We start from the raw sequence: 26,796 nt of genomic DNA, 5'->3' as shown, positions 1-26,796 counted from the left end.
ATCCTGGATTTTCCCTCTGGAGTCCCTATCGAACACGCTCTCATTCCCTTCCACTCAATGTGGAAGCTGCTTTCCTCTCCTGGATTCCATCTTTCTGGATTCTCTCTCTCAGTGTGAGAGTTAGCTGTTTATTTCTCTCTCTCTCTAAATAAATCACTTTCTACAAACACTTTTAAGTCCGGCATTTACTGTGCACTGTGCCGTGGTCCCCTCTCTCATTCTTGAGGGCAGGAGGCCAAGAACCTGGAGAAACATCCTCTCAGGGGAGCTGACGGCACCCTGAACCCCAATATTACACTACTTTATAGTGCAGTCACAATAGTTAAGTGACCATGGAGAAAGACCTAAGAACAGTGGCTGACATGTTGTAAACACCAATACCATATATTAACATCAGCAGCAGCAGCAGCCATCTAGAACATGAGATTACTCTTAACAGCCATTGACACACTGTGCTGGGTTCTTAAAAAGAGTGAGAAAGCTACTTTTGAATCTTTCAGACCTTTCCAGAGTCCCTGTCTCACCCATTTGTCATGACTGCAGTTAACTCTATTTCTCCTGTGCTGTGCCACATATAATGCTCCATCCATCTTCAGTGACATGTTTATTTATTTACATATACATTTGTCCATATCTCCTCTCAAAAAAATTGTGTCTTGTTCTTTAATTTTCAGTCATTCTCCTTTACTTTTCTGCTCAAAATTCTCCTGGTATTTATATTAGAATACTAACAGAATATATGAAAGTTTGAAAGAAACTATAACTTTTCATAGGATGCTGTCTCCTTCCCCGTCTTTGCTTCGTCAAGGCAAAATATTCCACACAGGTTTGTTCTCAGTTGAGGGAAATTAAGGAAGACATTTTTTACCTGTGAAATTGATAAGATGGTATAGCAGACAGTGTTCATTGTTTATGTAACATCCATCTCACCCTCTTCATTGCTAATTAAACTCCAAACATATTCAGTTAGCAAGCAGACATCTCATATTTTTTAAGAAGTTTAGCTCCTTCTCTGGCCCTTCTTGCCATCCCAGTTCCTCTGCCAGCGTTACAGAGGTTACAGAGGTGGGCATGTAACAAAGACCCGGCTAATGAAACATAAGAGAAAGTGTGCTAGGGAGTAGAGTGGAAGCAGCTTCTGGAAACTATTTCCTTTCTTTTACAAAAAAAAAAATACAAGAAAATAAAAACTTTTTCCCTCTGTCCCTAAATGTAATAACATAATTAGGTGAGATGTGATGCTAGGAGCTAGGATGGCTCTCTTAGCATAATGAGGTACAAGTCTAAGGAACAGAAGCCAACATACTCAAAATGGTAGTGTAAAAAGAAACAAAGAATGGAGGACCTGGATGACATCACTAAGCCACTGTGACTACCTTGGAATTGCCCATCTCCAGACTTCTTTTTGTAAAGCGTAAAGCTACAGTAATCTGGTTTCTGTTACTTGATAGCTTACTCTAACTAATACAAATGTGGATTTTCCAAGGACTGTTGAGTCCTTTGTAATAGCACATGCATTCATCCTTGAGCATCCCCTGTGAGTTTTAATAAACACATCTAATAGTTATTTAATATAAAGGCCTTTCTATATTTCAAAGTACTATCACATTCCTATTTCGTTTCTTCTTTATCAATATTTTATTAAAAACTATTGGCCAAGCATTGTGGCTCATGCCTGTAATCCCAGCACTTTGAGAGACCAAGGTGGGCAGATCACTTGTGGTCAAGAGTTCAAGACCAGCCTGGCCAACATGGTGAAACCTCATCTCTACTGAAAAAAAAAAAAAAAACAAAAGAAACACAAAAATTAGCCAGATGTGGTGGCACACACCTAGAGTCTCAGCTACTTTGGAGGTTGAGGCAGGAGAATTGCTTGAACCTGGGAGGTGGAAGTTGCAGTGAGCCAAGATTGCACCACTACTACACTCTAGCCTGGCAAAAGAGCAAGACGCTATCTCAAAAAACCAAAAATGAACAAACAAAAACCTATCATATGTATTTGTCTGTTCTCATGTTGCTATAAGGACATACTCAAGACTAGGTAATTTATAAAGAAAAGAGGTTTAATTGATTGACAGTTCAGCATGGCTGGAGAGGCGTGGGGAAACTTAGACTCATGGCAGAAGGGGAAGCAAGCACATCCTTCTTCACAAGGTGGCAGGAAGGAGAATAATGAGAATCAAGTGAAGGGGGAAGTCATTTATAAAACCATCAGATCTTGTGAGAACTTACTATCACAAGAATAGCATGAGGGAAACCACCCTTATAATTCAACTAACTACCTCTGGGTCCCTCACACCACATGTGGGGATTATAGGAACTACAATTCAAGGCAAGATTTGTATGGGGACACAGTAAAACCATATAGTTCTACCCTGGACCCTCCCAAATTTCATGTCCTCACATTTCAAAACACAATCATGCCTTTCCAACAGTCCCCCAAAATCTCAGTTCATTCTAGCATGAACCCAAAAGTCCAAGTCTGAAGTCTCATCTGGGACAAGGCAAGTCCCTTCTGCCTATGAGCCTGTAAAAATAAAAAACAAGTTAGTTACTTATTAGATATAATAATGGGGGTGCAGGCATTGAGTAAATACACCCATTCCTAATGGGAGAAATTGACCAAAACAAAGGGGTTATAGGCCCTACGCAAGTCCAAAATCCAACGAGGCAATCGTTAAACCTTAAAGCTCCAAAATGATCTCCTTTGACTCCATGTCTAAAATCCAGGTCATGCTGATGCAAGAGGTGGGTTTCCACAGCCTTGGGCAGCTCCACCTCTGTAGCTTTGCAGGGTACAGGCTTCCTCCTGGCTGCTTTCATGGGCTGGCATTGAGTGTCTGCAGCTTTTCCAGGTGCATGATACAAGCTGTCAGTGGATCTACTATTTTGGGATCTGGAGAATGGTAGCCTTCTTCTTACAGCTTCACTAGGCAGTGCCCCAGTGGGGACTCTTGTGTGTAGGCTCCGACCCCACATTTCCCTTTCACACTGCTCTAGCAGAGGTTCTTTATAAGAGCTCCACCCCTGCAGCAAACTTCTGTGTGGACATCCAGGCATTTCCAAACATCCTCTGAAATACAGATGGAGGTTCCCAAATCTCAATTCTTGATTTCTATCCACCTGCAGACCCAACACCACATGTAAGCTGCCAAGGCTTGGGGCTTGCATCTGCTAAAGCAATGGCCTTAGCTGTAGGTTGGCCCCTTTTAGCCACAGCTGAAGCAGCTGGGACACTGAGTACCATGTCCTGAGGCTGCATAGAGTAGGTGGGCCCTGGGCCCAGCCCACAAAACCATTTTTTCCTCCTAGACCTCTGGGCCTATGATGGGAGGGGCTGCCATGAAGATTTCTGACATGCTCTGGAGACATTTTCCCCACTGACTTGGTTGTTAACATTTGGCTCCTCATTACTTATGCAAATTTCTGCAGGCGGCTTCAATTTCTCCCCAGAAAATAAGGTTTCCTTTTCAATTGCATTGTCAGGCTGCAAATTTTCCAAACTTTTATGCACTGCTTTCTCTTGAATGCTTTGCCACTTAGAAATTTCTTACAACAGATATCCTAAGTCATTTCTCTCAAGTTCAAAGTCTACAGATCTTTAGACAGGAGCAAAATATGGCCAGTCTCTTTGCTTAACAAGAGTGACCTTTACTCTAGTTCTCAAGAAGTTCCTCATCTCCATCTGAAACCACCTCAGCCTGGTCTTCAGTGTCCATATCACTATCAGCATTTTTGTCAAAGCCAATTGACAAGTCTCTAAGATGTTACAAACTTTGTCACATTTTCCTGTCTTCTGAGCCCTCCAAGTCTCTAGGAAATTCCAAACTTTCCCACATTTTTCTGTCTTCTTCTTAGTCCTTCAAACTGTTCCAACCTCTGCCTGTTACCTAGTTCCAAAATCGCTTCTACATTTTTGGGTATCTTTACAGCAGCACCCCACTCTCTGTTTACTGTATTAGTCCATTCTTATGCTGCTATAAGGACATATCTGAGATTGGGTAATTTATCATATAAAGAAAAGAGGTTTAATTGACTCACATTTCAGCATGGCTGGGAAGGCCTCAGAAAACTTACAAACATGGCAGAACATCCTTCCTCACAAGGCAGCAGGAAGGAGAAGAATGAGAACCAAGTGAAGGAGGAAACCCCTATAAAACCATCAGATCTTGTGAGAACTTACTATCACAAGGATAGCATAAGGGAAACCACCTGTATGATTCAATTATTTCCCACTAGATTCCTCACACCACATGTGGGGATTATGGGAACTACAATTCAAGATGAGATTTGGGTAGGAACACAGTCAAAGCATATTATCATCTAAGTATTTTGATTATCTTATCCAATTAACTTCCAAATTTTCCAAGTGCAAATTTATGTTTTATACTCTCAAATTACAAATTTAAAGTTTAATTACAACTTTGATTCCTTCAACCTTTCTCCCCAATATTTTTCATCTCTCTGAGAGAAGTTTTGGCTAAAAGCATGGATTTGGAGTTAGAGATACCCAAAGTCATATTTACTAGCCATGTAAATGGATAAATTACTTATTCCTTTCTGATACTTCCATTTGCCTGTCTGAAAATAATATCTAGGTCCATTACCAAGATGTGATGAGATGACATAAGTCAGAGGCTTCACTAAACTTTGGCACAGAGTAAAAACTCAAAAAAAATAGAGAAAAAGGAAAGAAGGAAGTGAGGGAGGGGAAAAAAGTGAAAGAGGAAAAAAATTAAGAGAAGGAGAAGTATAGGCAAAAGAAGATGGGGAAAAGAAGTGGAAGAAGAGACAAGAAAAAGAAAAGGGAGGAGAAGGAGGCAGGGTACAGACAGGAAAGAGATGGCAGAAGAGGGAAAAAGAAGAGGAAGAAGAACAGGAAGGTAAGAGGAAGAGAAAAGTGACAATGATGCTGATGACAATGACAATAATGATGAGGAGGATGATGATTATTTTAATACAGAGATGAAGAGTGAGAAAAAGAAAGGCTGAAGTATGTTTTAAAGCCCAGACAAAACCCTAATCATCTGCAGCGTAATGCAATGTGATTTTTTCCCTGTAAAGCTTTGGCATTATACATGGTGACTCTCTCATGCAGTTTGAATCTAGCTATTCCAAATATTACTACCAAAAAAATACTATTTAGTTAAAGGATTATATAACTTGGGCAATAATCCTCATATTTCAAAGAAATGGACGATTCATTAAGATTCCAGTGCAATCAAAGAACCTGGAGAAATCCCTGGAGTTAGTTTTAGTCAAATGTAAGACACAGCTAAATTAAATGAATTAAGTGATTCATTGAGTTTCTTATATAATGACCAGATGCTCTCCTTCTTTGACAATGGCAGGACAGGAGGAAAGAGCCCTTTTTTTCTGATATAAGAGGGAGGTCTTCTTTACAGGGAGGGCTGATAAAAGCCCCTCAGTTATCATCCCATTGGTTACAAGTCACTTCCTACAGAAAATTTAAAGCACAGTCAAATGTGGGTAAAGGGCAGTGCAAATGAAGATAGATGGAGAACTAGAAAGCTCTCTCAAAGGACTTTCTAGGCCAACACTTTTGTACCACAGCCAGTTCACATTTGTTTTCCATAATGGGGCATTGGGGGAGGGAGAAGTAAAAACCTTTCACTTCTTTAGGTTTTGCTTGTGAGCATCAGCTCTCTATTTGTCATCTAATCTCTCATGCTGACATGAGTCCTACATTTGTAGCATTCTCCTTCTTGCTGTGAAAAATACATGCAGGCTTCCCTTCTGACTGTCCTTCCTGCTTCACTCTACCCATGGTTCCAGCTTTCATTAACATGCACTGAAGCCTGAGATTTTCTGACTTTTCCAAGTGCCATTATTCCTAACCTCCCCTCCATTTTAAGTTGCATTATCATTAGCAACCATTTCTCAGACACATCCATGGATATTGTTGCTAGTTCTCATCTTCCTTCTACAAAGTTACAGTTTAACCTAATGCTATCCTTTATCATCATCACTGTAACCTTCACCCTCTAGACCTGATGCCATTACCTTTTGCATTTAAGCTTTCACTTGGGAATCTTATTACCTTGCATCACAGTTCCAGTAGAATGACAGAATGACTTAACCCAAAAAAGACAAAAAAAAGGAAACTCTCGCATTGGCCTGAATTAATAATGGAGAAATGGGAGAAGTCTAATCTTTCCAGTGCAGAAGATGTGTACATTGTTTGTCGTGAGTAGCCCTTGGGGAGGGAGAGATTTCAAGTTCAGCATTTATGTGGCACATTTTTCAATTAGACAATATACTGTATGGTATTTCCCTTCCTCCCCCAACCCTGTCTCTTTTATTACCACATGACTTCATCTCCCCGTGTGACTGACAGAGCCCATTGGGCTCAACACTGATAAAAAACATCTGTGAGAGAAAAATTGCAATTTAGAAAACAATTAAGTACATCATTTTCTATTCATTTAGTTGGCTAGAGAAAGAAAAGTTCTTTCAAAGAGGTAACTTGATCTACAGTGGTCACGGATTAAAGGACACGCAGATCTGTTTTTCTCCAGGCTGTAGTGTGGAAGAATGTGTCCTAACTCAGAGGGCTGCATGTAGGCATACACCTCTATGTTGTGAGTTTTAACAAAGAATAAACTACTGAGGGTTTCCCTATGTTTCCAACGTCTTCTCATGTTTAAGACATTCTTGTATTCTTATTGAATTTGCAAGAACTTAAGAGATTCCTTAAAGGATGTATATTTCCCTCTGTCAAATGCTCACCGTATGGTCATTTGTTATGGGAGCTCTGTAAGCGAACCTTGGTTCACTGTTAAAGACCCTATCTGAAAGACTGAGGGGTAGTGTGTGCGTGTGTGTGTGTGTGTATGTGTGTGTACCGACTTTCCCTTTTCCTTTCATTTTTCCTCACTAGCTCTGTGAGTACCCGTGATCCCATTACTCTGAGCTCAGAATCTTTATGAACCATGGCCTTACTTTTTATCTGCAAAACTTAAAGAAAAAATTTTAATACCAACAGGATTGATTCTGGGTGCCTGCTCCCTGGGCAGAAACGTATGTCTAGGTAAAAATTAGAACCCCTGCTCTCACTTACTGCCTACTATAGAACAGTCCCTGTAATTCACAGCTGGATTAAAATATCTCAATTATTTGTCACATCAATCTCATTAAGTAGGCGTTGTCATTCCCGTATTTTACAGATGAGAAATTGATAATCCTATTTTAAGGCACTAAAATGCTTACACACAGAAAAGAAGAATTATTTGAACTCATATTGCTCAGCTTCTTAAATTCATGCTCTTAATAACGAATCCAGAAAATTAGCAGCTAGGAAATAAACTCTGAAAAGACTGATCCAATGATAAGTCTGAAATGAAAGTTTCTTGCCACATTTAAATAAGGAGCATATACAAAGTAACTATTTAATGCCTGGCCCAAGGTAGTTCTTTCATGAAACCATCTCTACCCATTGCCCCACTCTTATCTTTTCTCAAACTTCATAGTGCACGTAAGATTATCAAGTACACTAGTGAGGCTTTATTACAGTCCCCACTTATCATCACTTCTCTGTTTTAAAGACTAAAAAACAAGATTCAGAAGCAAGCATTGCATGCTATTGGTTGAGAAACAGTGACTATTAGGAAGCCCCATTCAAAGAAGGGGCCCATGGTGGAAAAAGTCCTAAGGAGACTGCACTCATTTTCTTTTAAAGTTTGCCTCGGGAACCAGCATAACACATACCTACCTTCGCAGCATGTGTTTCATTGTGCCCATGGTAGTCAGGGAATGTAACTGTAATAATATCATGAGGCCATATGGAAGTGCGGGTTAGGGCATACTCATTTTGTAATAAACCGTAGTTGGCGGACAGGATTACTCAGCAAATGGAGCACACTGGCACTAGAAAAGCTGGAGTCTGGGAAACATGAACAAAGAGCAGTTCTTATGTCGGTGAATGGATGTTAAAATAGAGAGAAAAGAGGTGTGTGGGTTGCAGAGCATTTAAAAGGCAGAGGGAGCTGACGGAGGAGCCGCTGGTGGAGCTGTGGTTGGACCAAGGAGCCTGTAGCCCACTGAAATTCAAGGGTTTAGTCTCGGGGTAGGAAATCCAGGGATGATCCTGCATCTCAGAAAAGTCAGTAGATTGCTAGAAACAGTCTTATTTCACATAAGCGGCAAGACAGTGGGGAAAAAAAAAACACCTGGATGCCAGCAGCAGAGTGCTTGGGGCCCTGAATGATATTTTTGCTGTCGTTGAGAGATAGGGAGATCATTGTGGGGGGGAATGTTCAAGATAAACCTGTTAACGGAGGTCTCTTGGTGGGGATTTACGGTGAGATGAGAAGAAGTCAGGATGGCTTGCTTGTTAGAGGTGAGCAATTGAGCAATAGGAAGAAGATAAAAGTGAACATGGTGACATCAAGAAAAAGATGTAAAGACAGTTGTAATGGTTTAAATGTGTTCCCCGAAAGGCATGTGCTGGAAACTTAATCCCAAGTGCAACAGTGGTTGGGAGGTAGGGCCTAATGGGATGTGTTTAAATCATGAGGACTCCCATGAGGACTCCTACCCTCAGAAATGGATTAATGCCAATTATAAAAGGACTTGAGGCTGTGAATTCAATCTTGTGTTCAATATCGTGTTTTCTCACCATGTGATGCCTTCTGCTATGTTATAATGCAGCAAGAAGGCCCTCACTAGATATGGCCCCTTAATCTTGGACTTCTCAGCCTCCAGAACTGTAAGCCAAATAAACTTCTATTGCTTATGATATTCTCTTATAGCAGCAAAAGAAATGTACTAAGACAACTACTGAACCCCCTGCCATCCACCCATACACCCCCACCCTTCCCCACCATGAGTCTAAAAAGCAATGAGGAGAGTCTTGTGTTGGTTTTGATGATCTTAGGAACAAGATAGCTACCTTTTTCTGGGTCAAACAGGCTGGCTGAGAAAGGGAAGAGTGTTCATGGTATGTTGGTTTCAGTTTTTGTTTTTATTTTTTTGTTTTGGTTTGGTTTGATTTTTAACCTCAGTAGGTCAGCTCAGGACAATGAAGCAATTCACATTCAGAGGTACTGCTGAAATTATCAGAACCGTTTGTCTTCCCTGACTTTAAAACCAGGCAGAAAATGTTGCAAAATAGTATTTCCAATCTCTCTGGCCTCTGTTTGTGCCAAGAATGCCCTAGGACTGCCCTTGGAGAGGCAGGGGCCCTTCAGATCATCAGGAAACCCTGGAGCTTGCTAATAAAAAGAAAATGATTTTCCATGCACAGTAAACAGATCCCTCCTGCACATCTAAAAGGATTTGGCTTCAGATTCTGGTGAAGGTTTAGGGTGGAGTTTTAATTTTCAAATTGCAGAAGCTTATTCTGAGCTTGAATTTTCATATTATTCTTCAAAGCACAACAGAACCCCCTGTCAGGAGATAGCCAGCAACTGCATTCTTGAAACAGCTGTCAACTAGCCTGTTTTCTGTGTTGTTTTTCCTCCTGAACATGAGATTCCTTTTAGGGACCCAGAAGAAATCCTGTAGGTACCAAGAAGTGATGAGAGGATCTATCCTCACTTAGAAAAGTTGCTTCTGTAGAATCTAGTCTGCCCTAGTTTTTTACAAAACTGAATCTTGCTCTTTGGCATCAATAAATCATCATAGGCAGATCTTAAACCAAAAGAACCATTTCCCTGGGTTGAAATTGCTTAGTCATTGCATGGCTTAGCAGAAGAGTTATATAATAAAATTCTCTATGTGAATTAAAAAAGAGACATACAGAGGCAGAGACAGAAAAAGAAAGATGGGGAAAGAACCCTTCTCTCTAACATCATCTTTTTATTTATAAAACTCTACTAAGCTTATTGGCAGAAAGGCACCATCTCATGTAACATTCAGGGTGGTCCATTTAAGATGGTGTCCTTTAACACAGGACAGCTTTAAGTGTGGCCCATTTTAAGTGGGTCACCAGATGTATTGTTTTGTTAGTCCTTCCTGGAATTGTAAGAGTAGGGAAGTCTTTCAGGGATGGGGAGTATATGGTTGAGCTTTAGGACTGTGAGAATAAAGGAATCCATGAGGAAGGAAGCCTGATAACTGGGACATAAAATATAAGTAAATGAATAGAAATATGTTCAGTATTAGTGCTAATATCTTTGCTCTCACAGGTAAGATTTTGGTTACTTGGCTTGCTTTGGTTTTGTACCACCTTGGGAGTTGTGTTTCAATTAAAAAAGTATTGACCATCTATGTGACAGCATTCTACTGAATGACAATAAAATTGCAAAGGCAATATCATGTTGGGACTGAGAAAGCAATACCGCAAAATGAAAGCAGCCTCAGAAGCAAAAGTTTTGCTCTGACCTTTCTTCCCTCCTGTCTCTCAGTCCCATTCTCCCCTGAGGCTACCCATAGAAACTAGAATCCCTCTTTCCCCAAGGCAGTTCATAGAAAGGAGAACCCCTTTTCATCAAAGCCTGCCATAAAATCTAAAACTATTATTGTAACTTTCCTCTCACCTTTTTGTGTAAAAACTGGCCGTAAAGAAGTTATCTGACCTACCTTGTTTGCCTGTAGGTCATCAGGTCCCTATTCCAAGAGGGACTTGCCCCATACCCAGAAGGAAGGAACACATGCTCATGAGGCCAAGAAGAATCCAGACAAGCCTTGCTGGGTCTCCCCATTCTGTCTGTTAGCATTAGATCATGCCTTTTGTGGTCCAGTCATATTTCTACACTACAATCTGGATTCTGTCCCATGAACCTAAGCATAAAAGTAAACAACTTCCCTTATATCTTTGGATCTTCATTCTGAGGATACCTGTGCCACAGGAAACTATGATCAAATAAATTTGTATGCCTTTTTGCCTATTAATCTGTCAGTGATTTTCAGCAAACCTACGGAGAGTGAAGGGGAAGTTTTTCCTTGGACACAACTCCTTCCAGAGCCCACATTCTAGAGTAGAGAGATAAAGATATATATATATATCCATTCTCCTCTGAGGTTACCTATAGAAAAATACAGCAAATAAGGAGGAAAGGGGAGAATTAGGGAACGTCTCTTTGAGAAAGTAGCTTTATAGCAGAGACCCTAAGTGAGTAAAAGGTGTATACCATGTGTATACCAAGCAGAGATAACAGCAAATGCAAAGCCCCTGTCACCAGAGTGTGCTTGGCCATTCCTGGAACAGCAAAGAGAGAAGGGCCCAGAGAGCACAGGTCCTTGTGAGACTCCAGCTTTACTCAAGCCTTCCTAAGTTAAAGACAAGGGAGAGAAGTGGCATGTGATAGAACTTGGGTACTCTTACTTATTAGAAAGTTGAAGTTGAGGTAGAGAGACAGTTAACCTGCTGTGGCATCCCCAAGCTTCTGGCATTCCGGAGGATGGAATATGGCTAGTGAGGGCTTAAAGAGTGAAGAAAGAAAGGAGAGATCTTTGCCCACTGAAGCTAAGTAAGTTAACTACTTTTAGATTGAAGACTAGGCAAGTATTATAATGTCCTATTGCAGGCAGTGATCGTTTCCACATTATCCTTCATTTCAGAGCCTGCACAATGATGCTGTTGACATTAGTGTGGAAACTTGGCCGTATCAATAGAGTTATCTAAAGTTAAACCAAAATAAACTTTCTGTATCTCAGAAAGTTTGTTATTAGGAAAAAAAAAAAAGGAAAAGACATTTTATTCATTGTTCTCTGTTTCAAACTCTCCATACTTCTCCTTCCCCCTTATTCTGCCTTTTCCTGACTCATTGGCCTCTCCAGAGTTGAAGAGGTTTCTTCTCATTTTCTTTATATCTTGCTAAAACTATTCATGTGACAAATAGATTGTATATATTGAAAGTGTAGAACATGATGACTTGATATATGTATATATTGTGTATCACCACAACCAAATTCATTAATACATCCCTCACCACCCATGCAGTACATTAGATCCGCAGAACTTGTTCATCTCCTAATTGAAAGTCTTTTGAAAGGCACTGAAGAGCAGAGACAGCATTCTCTGCCATTCTAGCATGAAGGCCTAGATGATAGTCACTAGGGCTGGAATGAAAACCTTATTGGCAGGAACCTCTTGCCTCATCCTGACCTGCAAGTCTCAATAATGAGATAATTCCTTTTCCTTCCACTGGTCTTTGACTTCAGTATCTTTTTCTGGTATTGTTCACAAGCTGTTCACATATTCTGTAGGTCATCTTCCCAGTCTGGGACTTATGGCCTGATTTCATCTCCTAAAGTTTAATCTGCCTCTTTACTTTCAGCTCTGCCCTGAACAACTTAAACAAAAACAGGGAAGTATACAAATGTCAGCTTTTAAGTTATTCATTTATTCAATTAACATTAATGAACACCTACTACATGCTAGCCATTGTGCCTAGGTGCTGGGAATGAAACTGTGAATAACACATATCTGGCTAATGTATGGTGTGAGAGAATGTGCAGACCAGAAAGGAAATTTATTCCCCTTCCAAATACGCTTATATCCTCTGACTTTTATGGAGATCCCATCAGAGAATCTTATCGCAGTCCTCATTTCATAAACCTTCCCTAAGTGGGATCTCCTAAGAATTCAAGACTTACTAGCTAAAGAGAAAGATCTTCCTAGAGCTTCAAATATAAATTAGATGCTCCCACTCTCATTATTATCCTTCTTCACATTTAACACAATTGAAATTATACATTTATTTGAGTGCATATTTATTTCATGCCCACCCTTCACCAAATTTTCAAGTTACTTAAATCAGTTTGTTCCATGTATCCCCAGTGCCTAGCATAATGCCTGGCATACATAAGGTACCAAAAAATACTTATCAGTTTAGTGGTTGAATGAACAATTGAACAAATTAATCCTGTTATCAGTTTGAAGGAGGACACCAAAGATTGAAACTAATCTTCTCACATGCTTCTCTGAAGGAGGGGTCACGATCATCACACTTTGGATTTAAAATAATTCATCCTAATGTCTCAGGGAAACTTAAAATTTAAATATACCTGTTTGCATACTCAGTCACCTTCTTCCTGATCATCACAGAGTTGAATTCACAAGGTGAGAGCATGATCTGAGTATTGCACACCAAGCCCCAGACCAGGGTCTGTCTTCAGAGTACTCATCTTTCCTTAGCCAAGGGTCTAATATCCTACTTTAGACAATTTGGGCTTATGGCTTCTTAAGCCAGTTGTTCTGGAGCCAAACCTACCCACATTCCAGAGAAGGTTAGGGTTTCTCATTAATCTCTGTCTGGATCCTGTTCTCAGATTAGTGATGACTGAAATATAATCCCTATCATGGGGAGCGAAGAACCTGACCCATACAAAGTTGAGCTGAAGAACTGTTGCCTTTCTGAAATCAGTTGTCTCTGACTTCTCGCCTCTTCCAAGCATAGCACGATGATTCAGGGAAGCCATTATTACACTGTCATTACCAAGCAGCCATCCATCACTCCAAAATGTATATAAAGGAGTCCTTCTTATATAACCTGTCATTTTTGCCCATATTTAGCACCAACAGAGAGCAGACTCTTGGAGTTAAGAAAGAAAAGGTACTTGGGTTCTGTATAGCTGAGACTATATAATTCTGAGACTCTTTTCTCAGAATTAAAAGAGCAGGGTCTAGATAGGACCCATTCTGTGACAATTTGTCCTTATTTTCAGAACCCCATATGGCAGGTTTTTTAATATGGAGGTGAGAAGAGTTGCCTAGAGCAAAATATGGAAATCCCAGAAAAGACCCAGAGACAGCACCAGGCCTCAGATGTCTAGTGAGGGCAGAAGTAACCTCTTCCAGGAGGCCATGGTATAGTTCTGTTACACTAGAGCATGGTGTTGAGGATCTCAGAGAATTACAGTGCTGAGGTTCAACTCTAGCTATGTAATTTCTGGTAAGTTACTTACATTTTTTTATGCTTCAATTTACTGTTCTATGAAATAGGATGAAAATGGTTCCTATCTCTTAGGAATATTATGAGGACTTAGTATATTATATGTACATCTATATATATACGTATGTGTATATTTTATTGCACTTTAGGTTCTGGGGTACATGTGAAGAACATGCAGGATTGTTGCATAGGTAAATACATGGCAATGTGGTTTGCTGCCTCCATCCTCATCACCTATATCTGGCATTTCTCCCCATGTTATCCCTCCCCAACTCCCTACCCCCGACAGTCCCTGAATAAATTATGGGACACATACAACTAACATTGAACCAAAAGAAGTAGAAAACCTAAGCAGACAAATAATGAGTAATGAGAGTGAACTGGTAATAAAAAGTCTCCAGGTAGAGAAAAACCCATAGCTCTACTGCCAAATTCTATCAAACTAACAAAGAAAAACTAGCACCAATTCTCTTCAAACTGTTCCAAAAAATCAAACAAGAGGGAATTCTCTCTAATTCATTCTAGAAGGTCAGCATTACCCATTCCCAAAATCAGGCAAAGACATACACCAAAAAGAGGAAACCACAGGCCAATATTCCTAATGAAAATAGATGTAAAAATCCTCAATAAACTGTTAGCAAACTTAAACCAACAGTACATCAAAAAAAGATAATACACTATGATCAAGTGGGATTTATCCCAGGAATGTAAGGATAGTTCAATATATGCAAATCAATAAACATGATACATCACATCAACAGAATGAAGGGAAAAGCTTTACAATCATCTCAATTGATACAGAAAAAGGATTTGATAAAATTTGGCATATTTTTATTATAAAATTCTTAACAAAGTAGGCATAGAAGGAACATATCTCAACATATTGAATGGGGGAAAAGCTGAAATCCTTTCCTTTAATAGCTGGATTAAGACAAAAATGCTCCCTTTCACCACTTATATTCAATGTAGTAATGTAAGTCCTCATCAGAGCAACCAAGCAAGAGAAAGAAATAAAATGCATCCAAATTAGAAAAGAGAAAGTTGAATTGTCACACTTTGCAGATGACATAATCTTGTATATAGAAAAACCCTAAAGACTATGCCATAAAATTGTTAGAGTTGATAATGATGCAGAAAACTGAAACTGGACTCCGTCCTTATACCGTATACAAAAATTAACTCAAGATAAATTAAAGACTTAGACATAAGACCTAAAACCATAAAAACCATAGAAGAAAACATAGCAATACCATTCAGGACATAGGCATGGGCAAAGACTTCATGACTAAAACAACAAAAGCAATGTTGACAAAAGCCAAAATAGACAAAAGGGATCTAATTAAACTGCAGAGCTTCTGCAAAAGAAACAAGTATTAGAGTGAATTGGCAACCAACAGAATGGGAAAACATTTTTGCAACCTACCCATCTGAGAAAGGGCTAATATCCAGCATCTACAAAGAACTAAAACAGATTTACAAGAAAAAAACAAACAAACCTATTCAAAAGTGAGTGAAGGATATGAACAGACATTTTTCAAAAGAAGACATACATGAGGCCAACAAATGTATGAAAAAATGCTCATCATCACTGGTCATTGGAGAAATGCACATCAAAACCACTATGAGATACCATCTCACATCAGTTAGAATGGTGATCATTAAAAAGTCAGGAAACAACAGATGCTGGAGAGGATGTAGAGAAATAGAAACTATTTCTATTAGTGGGAGTGCAAATTAGTTCAACCATTGTGGAAGATGGTGTGGCAATTCCTCAAGGATTTCGAACCAGAAATATCAATTGACCTAGCAATCCCATTATTAGATATATACCCAAAGGATTATAAACCAGTCTACTATAAAGACACATTCACACATATGTTTACTGCAGCACTGTTCACAATAGCAAAGACTTGGAAGCAACCGAATGCCCATCAATGATAGACTTGATAAAGAAAATGTGGCACATATACACCATGAAATACTACGCAGCCATAAGAAAGGATGAGTTCATGTCCTTTGTAGGGACATGGATAAAGCTGGAAACCATCATTCTCAGCAAACTAACACAGGAACAGAAAACCAAACACCACATGTTCTCACTCATAAGTGGGAGTTGAACAATAAGAACACATGGACACAGAAAGGGGAACATCATACTCTGGGGCCTGTAGGGTTGGGGGCTAGGGGAGGGATAGCATTAGGAGAAATAACTAATGTAGATGATGGGTTGATGGGTGCAGCAAACCACGATGGCACGTGTATATGTATGTAACAAATGTGCATGTTCTGCACATGTATCCCAGAACTCAAAGTATAAAAATAAATAAATAAATGAAATAACATTAAAAAAATTGATATTGAGTTCCAGAAAGTTGCAGGATATAAAATTAACATGTAAAATAAGTAGCATTTCTATAGATCAATAACAAATTAGCTGAAAAAGAAATCAAGAAAGCAATCCCATCTATAATAGCTACAAACAAATGTACCTAGGAATACATTTAACCAAGGAGGTGAAAGGCTTCTACAAGGAAAACTACAAAACACTGATTAAAGAAATTGAAGAGAACAAAAACAAATGGAAAGACATTCCACGCTTCTTGGAAGAATTTGAAGATTGGAAGATTTAATATCATTAAAATGACCATACTACCCAAAGCAACCTACAGATTCAGTACAATCTTTATCAAAATATAAATGAAATTATTCACAGAAATAGAGAAACAATTCTAAAATTTGTATAGAACCACAAAAGAGTTCAAATACCCAAAGCAATACTGAGCAAAAACAAGAAAGCTGAAGGTGTCATACTACCTGACTTCAAAATATACTGCAGAACTATAGTAACCAAAACAGCACAATATTTGTATAAAACAGAGATATAGATAAAATGAAACAGAGTAAAGAAGCCCCAAATAAATTCCTGTGTTTACAGCCAATTGATTTTTGACAAAGGTGCCAAGAGCATACATTGGGGAAAGAACATCCTCTTCAATAAATGATGCTGAGAAAATTGGAAATACATATACAAAGGAATGAAACAAGACCCCAAAATCAAACTGTATACAAAGAATCAACTCAAAATGAATCAATGGCTTAAATGTAACACTCCCAATTCCTCGTCCCTGCTAGACTCACTTGAAAATATCACAACCCTGGTTAAATTTATCATTGTGCCTACAACCATGCAAAAGAATGAGCTGAAGACAAATGCACAAGATTGTGAACCTTAAGTTAGCCTGTCTGCTGCTTGATGATCATACTATACTTTTCCAATCCATTCATTCTACCATATACTTGATGGCTATTTTGTTCTTTCTCCTCTCTTCTCAAACCCACAATACACCACCTTGATCTTTACTCTCAGATAATGATCTTTTTTTTTTCTGTTTTTCTTTGAAAATTAAAGCAAGTAAAAAAGGTTTCCATAGACTCCTACCATCCCCTCCAGAATCTGCACACATAAACTCCCACCTGCTTTAGGGAGGATTTATGTATCCATGTTCCTATTTAAAATTCAATCCTCCCATTTGCAAACAAGATTCTATCTTGTCTTAACTACTTAATGACATTACTCTAGCAATTTTCTTTCTTAAATCATTATTTACTGTATTCCTTCTCTGTAATTCTCTTTCCAAACTTCATTATATCTATTCCAATCCAATTTTTGTTCCTACCTAGTCTACCAAAATTGCCATAGTCAATTATCAGTTCTCTTCTTAATTTGACTTATTAGTTAATATTTGATATATTCGATTCCTCTGTTCTCCTGGATAAACTTTCTTCACTTGGCTTCTAGAACATCCTACTTTTGATTTAATTTAGCAGTCTATTTTACTGGTCACTCCTTTTTAGTATCCTTTAATGGTTTTTCCTTTTCTTCCCAAACTTAATGATTATGCGTTCTAGGATTCATCCTTTGTTCTTTTCTCTGTTTTTACTCATTCCTTTGGTAATCTCATCCAGAATCATGACCTTAAACATTATCTCTATGCTGATGGGTTCCAATTTTTCATCTCTATCCCAGTATTCTCTCCTGAACTTAGATTTACATATTCAATTGGCTCCTCAAATTGAAAATGTTTTCACTTGGTGTCATCCCAGCACTCACCAATGTTGAGTTTAAGCTGCTGTAATTCATCTTCTTTCACCATGAAAAACTGTTTTACCACCAACTTCCCCTATCTCAAATGGTAGAAACTATGTTCTCCTTGTAGTTCAGACCAAACACTTGACACTCATCACTGACTTTTCCTGTATTACACCTTCTCACTCAATCGTTCAGCAAATCTAGTTGGTTTTAATTTTGTATATATCCAGATCCCAAACACTTCTCACTACTTTCAGTGCTACCATCCTGGTCTGAGCCACCATCACCTCTCTCCTGAATTGCAGCAATATTCTAATATAGGGGAGAGCATCGTTTTTCTTAGAGAGTCATATGGTATTTGTTTCATGGGCCATACGGTCATTGTGGCAACCACTCACCTCTATTATTGTGATGCAAATGAGCCTGGCTATGTCCCAATAAAAGTTTATTTACAAAAAGCAATAAGCCACATTTGGATTATGCACCACAGCTTACCAACTCCTGGTCTAACTGGTCTCCTTGCTTCCATTCTTACCCCACTGTTTATCATTTCTCGACACAGAAGCAAGGAATCTTTTTAAGATAAAAGTCATATGTCACTTCTCTGCATTGCTTCCCTTCTCACTCAGAATAAAAGTGAAAGTCCTTTCAATGACTTATAAGATCCTACATAGTCTTGCCCTAGTCATATCTCTGAAGCTCATATATGACTACACTATCTCCCCCTCATTCACTGCTGCAGCTGCACTGACCTCCTTGCTGTCTCTCAAATGGGCCAGGCACACTCAAGACTTAGGGCATTGCACTAGCTGTTCCCTTTTTCCCCAGATATCAATGTGGCTTATGCCCTCATCTTTATATTTCTTTAAATGTTACCTCTTCAATGAAGCCAATACTGACCACTCTTTGAAGTTATAAACATCCCCCGTGAATTCAAATCCCCCTCTTCTCTATTTCTCTGCCCAAAATATATCACTTTCTAACATAAAAAATAATTTACTTATTTATATTTATGACATCTCCACCTCTCCTAGAGTATAAGCTCTACAAAGCCAAGGACCTCAGGTTTTATTCCTAGATATAGCCTGACATTCTTGAGCAGTGCCTGGCACATAGTAGGCATTAAAAAATGTGTTGAGGCTGGGCACAATGCCTCATGCCTGTAATCCCAGCTACTTGGGAGGCTGAGGCACAAGAATCACTTGAACCTGGCAGAGGCAGAGGTTGCTGTGAGCCAAGATCATGCCACTGCACTCCAGCCTGGGCAACAGAGCAAGACTCTGTCTCAGAAACAAAAACAAAAAAGTGTATTGAATGAATGAATCTCTGTAGCCTCCCTCAAATCCCAGAGATGAAGGGACTTACTCTTTTATCTACATTATCTTAAATTTTTGTACATACCACTCATTTAGTCCATTTTATCCTGAATTATTACTATCATTTATGTATCTGTTTGTCCCATTACTGACCCATGATCTTTTAAGACATTTTCTATATGTTTATTTGCTGAAACTAGTATAGTGTCTGTCATGCAGCAAAAGGTCAAATTGTGCCAACTTAATGACTGTACAAAGGTGCTGTATACACGTAGTTCTCTGATACCAAATTACTAGCTCTGGAAGTCAGCTATTATTTTAAAAGTCTCTCCTCAACCCTCACTCTAAATACATGTATACATACACTCTACTAATAGAGATAATTTAAATCTATTTTTCACATATTTGCTTAATTAGCTTGCAGTGACCTCTGCAAAAACACTGGCCTCTGATGATTATAAGAGGTAGTTTTTTGGCATGGACACCAAAGTATCAAAGAGTCAGCTGGGACTAGGGAAAGCAATAAAACAACTGGTTTTAATTACTCATGACAGGCAGTTGAAGATATCTGACACAGGCCTTCTCTCCAATACATCACTCAAAACAGGCCAGTTACAGGAAATGGTGGAGAGAAAAAAAACAAGATGGGGCCAAAATGTGTCCATAATACAAAGCAGATCATCTTTAAATAGATGACCTTATTCACCTTGTTTTGTATTTTTATGATAGGCCCAAATTTATAAAACTGCTGATGCTTTAAGACTGCATACTTCTATGCGGTGCTTAGGAGTGGTGGCTCAGCTTCTCGAAAAAGCAGGTAGATGAGGAGTGCACCCATTCATGAATCACTATATAAATCAAGAGGTCCTCCAAAGTTCATCTGGGATTGCAGGCATGTTTGCAATTAACTCATCTGTGACATCAGGTGAGCACCTTCTAATCAACATTCACAGAAAGATTAACGTCATCTATAACCTAGTTTCTTCTGACCTCTTGCTTAGCAGGAAATGAGTGAGGATTTTGTTATTAATATAACCTACTCACAATTTTAACATATCTATCTCTCTTACCAAGTGTACACACTCAGCTAATGAAACTATGGACATCAGATTGCTTATATCCTTGGATTGTCTCCTCTTAAAAAAAAAAAGACAGATTTCCTAACTAGGCAGGATTTTACCTCACAATCCAATCTTGCAACAGTCTTCTCCCAGATGTTTGCCTGATCCCAGAGTGCACCAAGCTTCTTGTTTCTGTGCACTTCCTGATTCTTGCCACTTGCATCGTTTGATTACTGTTAGAGCAGTCTTGCACACCGTAGTTCTCATGGAACTTAAAAAGCCCTTAGTTTTTCCTGCTGCTTTGTTCTAATTCCTGTTTGATGCCTTTAGAAATCAAGATTGTCCTAGGTCTTTCTACTTTAATTGTCACTTTGCATTCTTTCAGCAAAGCTTTTGAGTTCCTGAAGTGTACTAGGGCCAATGGGCCAATAATAGAGACTGAGACTCTAACCATGAATACTCTATCAGGGAGCTCAGAATTTAATAGAGGAAATGGCAAGTGAATAGCCGATTATGAAGTCACGTAAGTGCTGTGATATGGTAAACAGAGGGGAGCCCAGAATAGGAGTACTTAGCCCAGCATCTGCAGAGTAACGGAAGCTTTCCTGGAGTCAGCAACATCTAAGTGGTCTGGGCCAGACAAAAAAAGAATAAAATGTATATGCCAAGGAAGTAGCATGTCAAAATGCCACAAATCATGGCTCCTTCAGGGACCTACAAGTACTTAAGTACAGCTGCAGGAGTGGAGAGGAAAGCCAGGGCCAAATCACAAAAGGCTTTATATGCCATTCTAAGGAGATAGGAATTCATGCTCTTGGTGGTGGAGAATCATTGAAAGTTTAGCATCAAGATGATGCTAGCCTCATAGAATGAATTGGGAAGGAGTCCTTTCTCCTCAGTTTTTTGGAATAGTTTCTGTAGGAATGGTACCAGCTCTTCTTTGTACATCTGGTAGAATTCAGCTATGAATCCATCAGATCGTGGCCTTTTTCTGGTTAGTAAGCTATTTATTACTGATTCAATTTCAGAGCTCATTATTGGTCTGTTCAGGGAATCAATTTCTTCCTTGCTCAGTCCTGGGAAGATGTATGTATGCAGGAATTAATCCATCTCTTCTAAGTTTTCCAGTCTGTGTATGTAGATATGGTCATAGTAGTCTCTGATGGTTGTTTTTATATCTGGGGGGGTCAGTAGTAACATTCTCTTCATCATTTCTAATTGTGTTTATTTGGATCGTCTGTCTTTTCTTATTAGTCTAGCTAGTGGTCTATCTATTTTAATTTTTTCCAAAAAAAATTCCTGGATTCATTGATCTTTTGACTCATTTTTCATGTTTTGATTTCCATCAGTTCAGCTCTGATTTTTGTTATTTCTCATCTCTATTACCATTGGGGTTGATTTGTTCTTGCTTCTCCAGTCCATTGTAAAGTTAGGTTGTTAACTTCAGATCTTCCTAACTTTCTGATGTAAGCATTTAGTGCTATGAATTTTCCTCTTAATACTGCCTTAGCTGTGTACCAGAGATTCTGGCATATTGTATCTTTGTTCTCATTATTTTCAAAGAACTTCTTGATTTCTGTCTTAATTTATTTACCCAGAAGTCATTCAGGAACATGTTGTTTAATTTCCATGTAATTGCATGGTTTTGAGCAATTTTCGTAGTCTTGACTTCTATTTTTATTGTGCTGTGGTCTGAGAGTGTGTTTGGTATGATTTCAGTTCTTTTACATTTGTTAAGAATTGTTTTATGTCCAGTTATGTGATTGATTTTAGAGTATGTGCCAGGTGGCAATGAGAAGAATGTATATTTTGTTGTTTTTTGGGTGGAGAGTTCTGTAAAGGTCTATCAAATCCATTTGGCCCAGTGTTGAGTTTAGGTCCTGAATATCTTTGTTAATTTTCAGCCTTCACGATCTAACACTGTCAGTATAGTGTTGAAGTCTCCCACTAGTATTGTGTGAGAATCTATATCTCTTTATGCGTCTCTAAAAACTTGCTTTATGAATCTGGGTGCTCCTGTGATGGGTACATACATATTTAGGATAGTTAGGTCTTTTTGCTGAATTTAACCCTTCACCATTATGTAATCCCCTTCTTTTGTCTTTTTTGATCATCGTTGTTTTTGAAATGTTTTGTCTGAAATTAGGATTGCAATCCCTATTTTTTTTTTGTTTTTCTATCTGCTTGGTAGATTTTCCTCCATCCCTTCATTTTGAGCCTATGAATGTAATTATGGTTGAGGTGGGTCTCATGAAGACAGCATAGCATTGGGTCTTGGTTTTTTATCTAGTTTGCCACTCTGTGCCTCTTAAGTAGGAAATTTAGCCCATTTATGTTCAAAGTCTGTATTGATATGTGTGCATTTGATCTTGTTATTGTGCTGTTTGCTGGTTACTATGTTGGCTAGTTTGTGTGTTGCTTTACAGTAACACTGGTCTATGTGTTTAAGAGTGCCAGCATCATCTTAACACCAAAACCTGGCAGAGACAAAATAAAACAAAAAAAACTTTGGGCCAATACCATTGATGGACACTGATGCAAAAATCCTCAACAAAATACTGCTGGATTCAGTTTGCAAGCATTTTGAGATGCAAGGTTGGTTCAACATACACAAATCAATAAATGTGATTCATCACATAAACAGAACTGAAGACAAAAACCACAGGATTATCCCAATAAAGGCAGAAAAGGCTTTCAATAAAATTTAACACTCCTTCATTAAAGGAGTTAAAAACTCTCAATAAACTAGGTATTGAAGGAACACACCTCAAAATCATAGGAACCATCTATGACAAACCCACAACCAACCATATCCTGAATTGGCAAAAGGTAAAAACATTCCCCTTGAAAACTGGCACAAGATAAGGATACCCTTCTATTCAACATAGATTGGAAATCCTAGCCAGAGCAAACAGGCAAGAGAAACAAATAAAAGGCATCCAAATAATTTCCTATTGGATAGTCAGACTATCTCTAGTCTCACCCCCAAAAGCTCCTTCAGCTGATAAATAACTTCAGCAAAGTTTCAGTATACAAAATCAAAATGTATAAATACATTTTGTATAATATATAAAATACATTATATTTGTATACAAATATATAAAAATCACTGGCATTCCTGTACACCAACAACAGCCAAATCAGAAAGGCAATCCCATTCACAATGTCACAAAAAGAATAAAATACCTAGTAATACAGCTAACCAGAAAAGTAAAAGATCTCTACAATGAGAATTACAAAATACTGCTCAAAGAAATCAGAGAAGACACAAACAAATAGAAAAACACTCCATGCTCATGGAAAGAAAAAAATCCATATCATTAAAATGGCTGTACTGACCAAAGTAATTAACAGATTCAATGCTATTCCTATCAAACTACCAAAGACATTCTTCACAGAACTAGAAGAAACTATTTAAAATTCATATGGAACCAAAAAAGAGCCTGAATCACCAAAGCAATCCTAAGCAAAAAGAACAAAGCTGGAGGTATCATATTACCTGACTTCAAACTATACTACAAGACTAGAGTAACCAAAACAGCATATCAGTATAAAAACAGGCACATAGATCAATGGAACAGAATAGAGAACCCAGAAATAAGGCCACACATTACGACCATCTGATCTTCAACAACGCTAACAAAAATGAACAATGGGGAAAAACTCCCTATTTAATAAATGGTGCTGGGATAACTGGTTAGCCATATGCAGAAAATTGAAGCTGGACCCCTTTTTAATGCCACTCACAATATGAACTCAAGAGGAATTAAAGACTTAAACGTAAAACCCAAAACTATAAAAACCCTGGAAGACAACTGAGGCAATACCATTCTGGACATAGAAATGAGCAAAGATTTCATGATGAACACACCAAAAGCAATCACAACAAAAGTAAAAATTGACAAGTGGAATCTAATTAAACTTAAGAGTTTCTGCACAGCAAAAGAAAGTATCAACAGAGTAAACAGATAACCTAAGGAATGGGAGAAAATATTTACAAACTGCATCTGACATCTGGCGTCTGTAAGGAACTTAAATAAATTTGCAAGGGATAAACAAACAACCCCATTAAAAACTGGGCAAAAGGATATGAACAGACACTTCTCAAAAGAAAACATAGATGTGGCAAAGAAGCACATGAAAAACAGCTCAATATCACTGATCATTAGAGAAATGCAAATCAAAAACACAATGAGATGCCATCTCACACCAGTCAAAATGGCTATTACTAAAATGTCAAAAATAACAGACGCTGGCAAGGTTGAAGAGAAAAAGGAGCACCTACACACTGTTAATGGGAGTGTAAATTAATTCAACCATTGTGGAAAGCAGTGTGGCAATTCCACAAAAAGCTAAAAGCAGAACTACCATTTCACCCAGCAATCCCATTTGGATATGTACCCAGAGGAATATTAATCACTGTATCCTAAAGAAACATGCACCCAAATGTTCATTGCAGTACTATTCACAATAGCAAAGACATGGAATCAACATAAGTGCCCATCAATAATGTCAGGCCTCCATGTGCAAGCCCAGACCGCAGCTTCCTTCTGCGAACATAAGCTTCCCCTCACCCCACCCTGCCATCTTAACTGTTATTATGATAAAATAATGTGAATACTCCCCACCCCACCCTACCATCTTAACTACTATTATCCCACCCACCATTGTAACTGAACTTATGGTAATGTATACTTCTTTCCCCTACCCCCACCTCTGTAACTGATCTTACTCTGTAACTTTCCACTGCCCACCCTAAACCTATAAAACCAACTCCTATCCCACCGCCCTTTGATAACACCCTTTTCGGCCTTAGCCCACCTGCACCCAGGTGAATAAACAGCCATGTTGCTCACACAAAGCCTGTCTGGGGAGTCTCTTCATTCAAAGCACGTGTTTTTAACAAATAAAAGACCAGGTAAAGAAAATGTGGTACATATACACCGTGGAACACTATGCAGCCATAAAAAACAACAAGATTGTGTCTTTTCCAGGAACAGGGATGGAATTGAAGGCTATTATCCTTACCAAACTAATGCAGAAACAGAAAACCGAATACTGCATGTTCTCACTCATAACTGGGAGCTAAATGATAAGAACTTATAAACACAGAGAAGAAAACAACAGTCACTGGGGTCTACTTGAGCAGTGAGGGTGAAGGAGGGAGAGGAGCAGAAAAAAATAACTGTTGGGTACTGGGCTTAATATCTGAGTGATGAAACAGTATATACAGCAAACCCCTGTGACATGTGTTTAACTATGTAACAAACCGTCATGTGTACCCCCAAACCTAAAAAGTTTCAAAAAAAGGAAGTTTATACATAACATGATCAGATTCATATCTTATAAGGACTGGCATCGAAGTGGAGAATGGATGTCATCATCCAGGGATTTCCCTTAAACCTGGCCCATATTTTTGCCTCCCTCGCCTTACCTTTCTGTGGTTCTGAGGTGTCCAGCTCCACACCTCTTCCCCATCAGTGTCCTCAAACAAAACTAGTAATCAGAATCAGTGACCAACTTAACAAAACCATACTCTTATGGGAATCAAGTTTGAGAATCTCTGTTTATATGTCTCCCCAAGTGATTCTGAGGCAGCTGAACCATGGACCAGTATTTGGGAAATAATGTAGGTTGTCTTTTGTATCACTAGCTTTCAAATGTGTTAATAAGCAGGAGCAGTGTGTTTGGCTTACTCGATTAGATCAAAGAGGACTAGAGTAGGTCTCACTCTAAATGTCTTCTTTCCACAGTTATCTGCAACTCTATTCCCAAAGGCAGAAAAATCAGCCCTTCACTCACACCCTTCAAGAACTTCCACTTGTTCTTTGAATAACACGTCCAAACCTTAACATGACCTATAGTGTGCATGATCTGGCTCCAGTTTCTCCCGAGCCACACTTTACCTTATACCTGTTATTAACAATATAAGGCCAGGTCAGGGGAAAGGGGGTGTTGATGCGATTTACTCCCAGTGTCTACTTTCTCAGTTAAATTAAGCAGAGATACGGAATTGGGAAATTGTAAAGAGCAATAAAAACCTGAAAAATTTCTAAGGAAAATAGTATGTGATTTAGGATGAGAAAAGGGAATGATGATCAATCTCAATGACCCAATTGAGTTGAAAATCATATACCAGTATCTGCAAGAAAATTATGTCATTTCCTCCATAAGCTCAGAAGCCTAGAACAGAGAATAACCCACAGCACATAGCCCACAGCACAACTATGTCAGTCAATCAGCTTATGAATATTGGCAAAGCAGAAAGTCAAGAGTTAAGAGAATTATGGTCACTTGTGTAAAAGAAATAGAAAATTCCCAATATGGGCCTAAAAAGAAGGTTCTGCTAATTTGCTCTAAGAATTACAAAGGCCTGAAACCACTGTTTTGCTGCACTTAGTACCATTGTTTTGTTGCACTTAGTCTGTTGGGTAATGGTTTACCATTTGATTTAGTTCTGGTCCCTGGCT

The sequence above is a fragment of the Aotus nancymaae genome, unplaced genomic scaffold, assembly GCF_030222135.1.
Source record: "Aotus nancymaae isolate 86718 unplaced genomic scaffold, 86718_ANA_hifiasm-v0.15.2.pri h1tg000108l, whole genome shotgun sequence".
Taxonomy (NCBI): Eukaryota; Metazoa; Chordata; class Mammalia; order Primates; family Aotidae; genus Aotus; species Aotus nancymaae.
The sequence above is the reverse complement of the archived record's forward strand: the minus strand, read 5'-3'. Positions refer to the sequence as shown.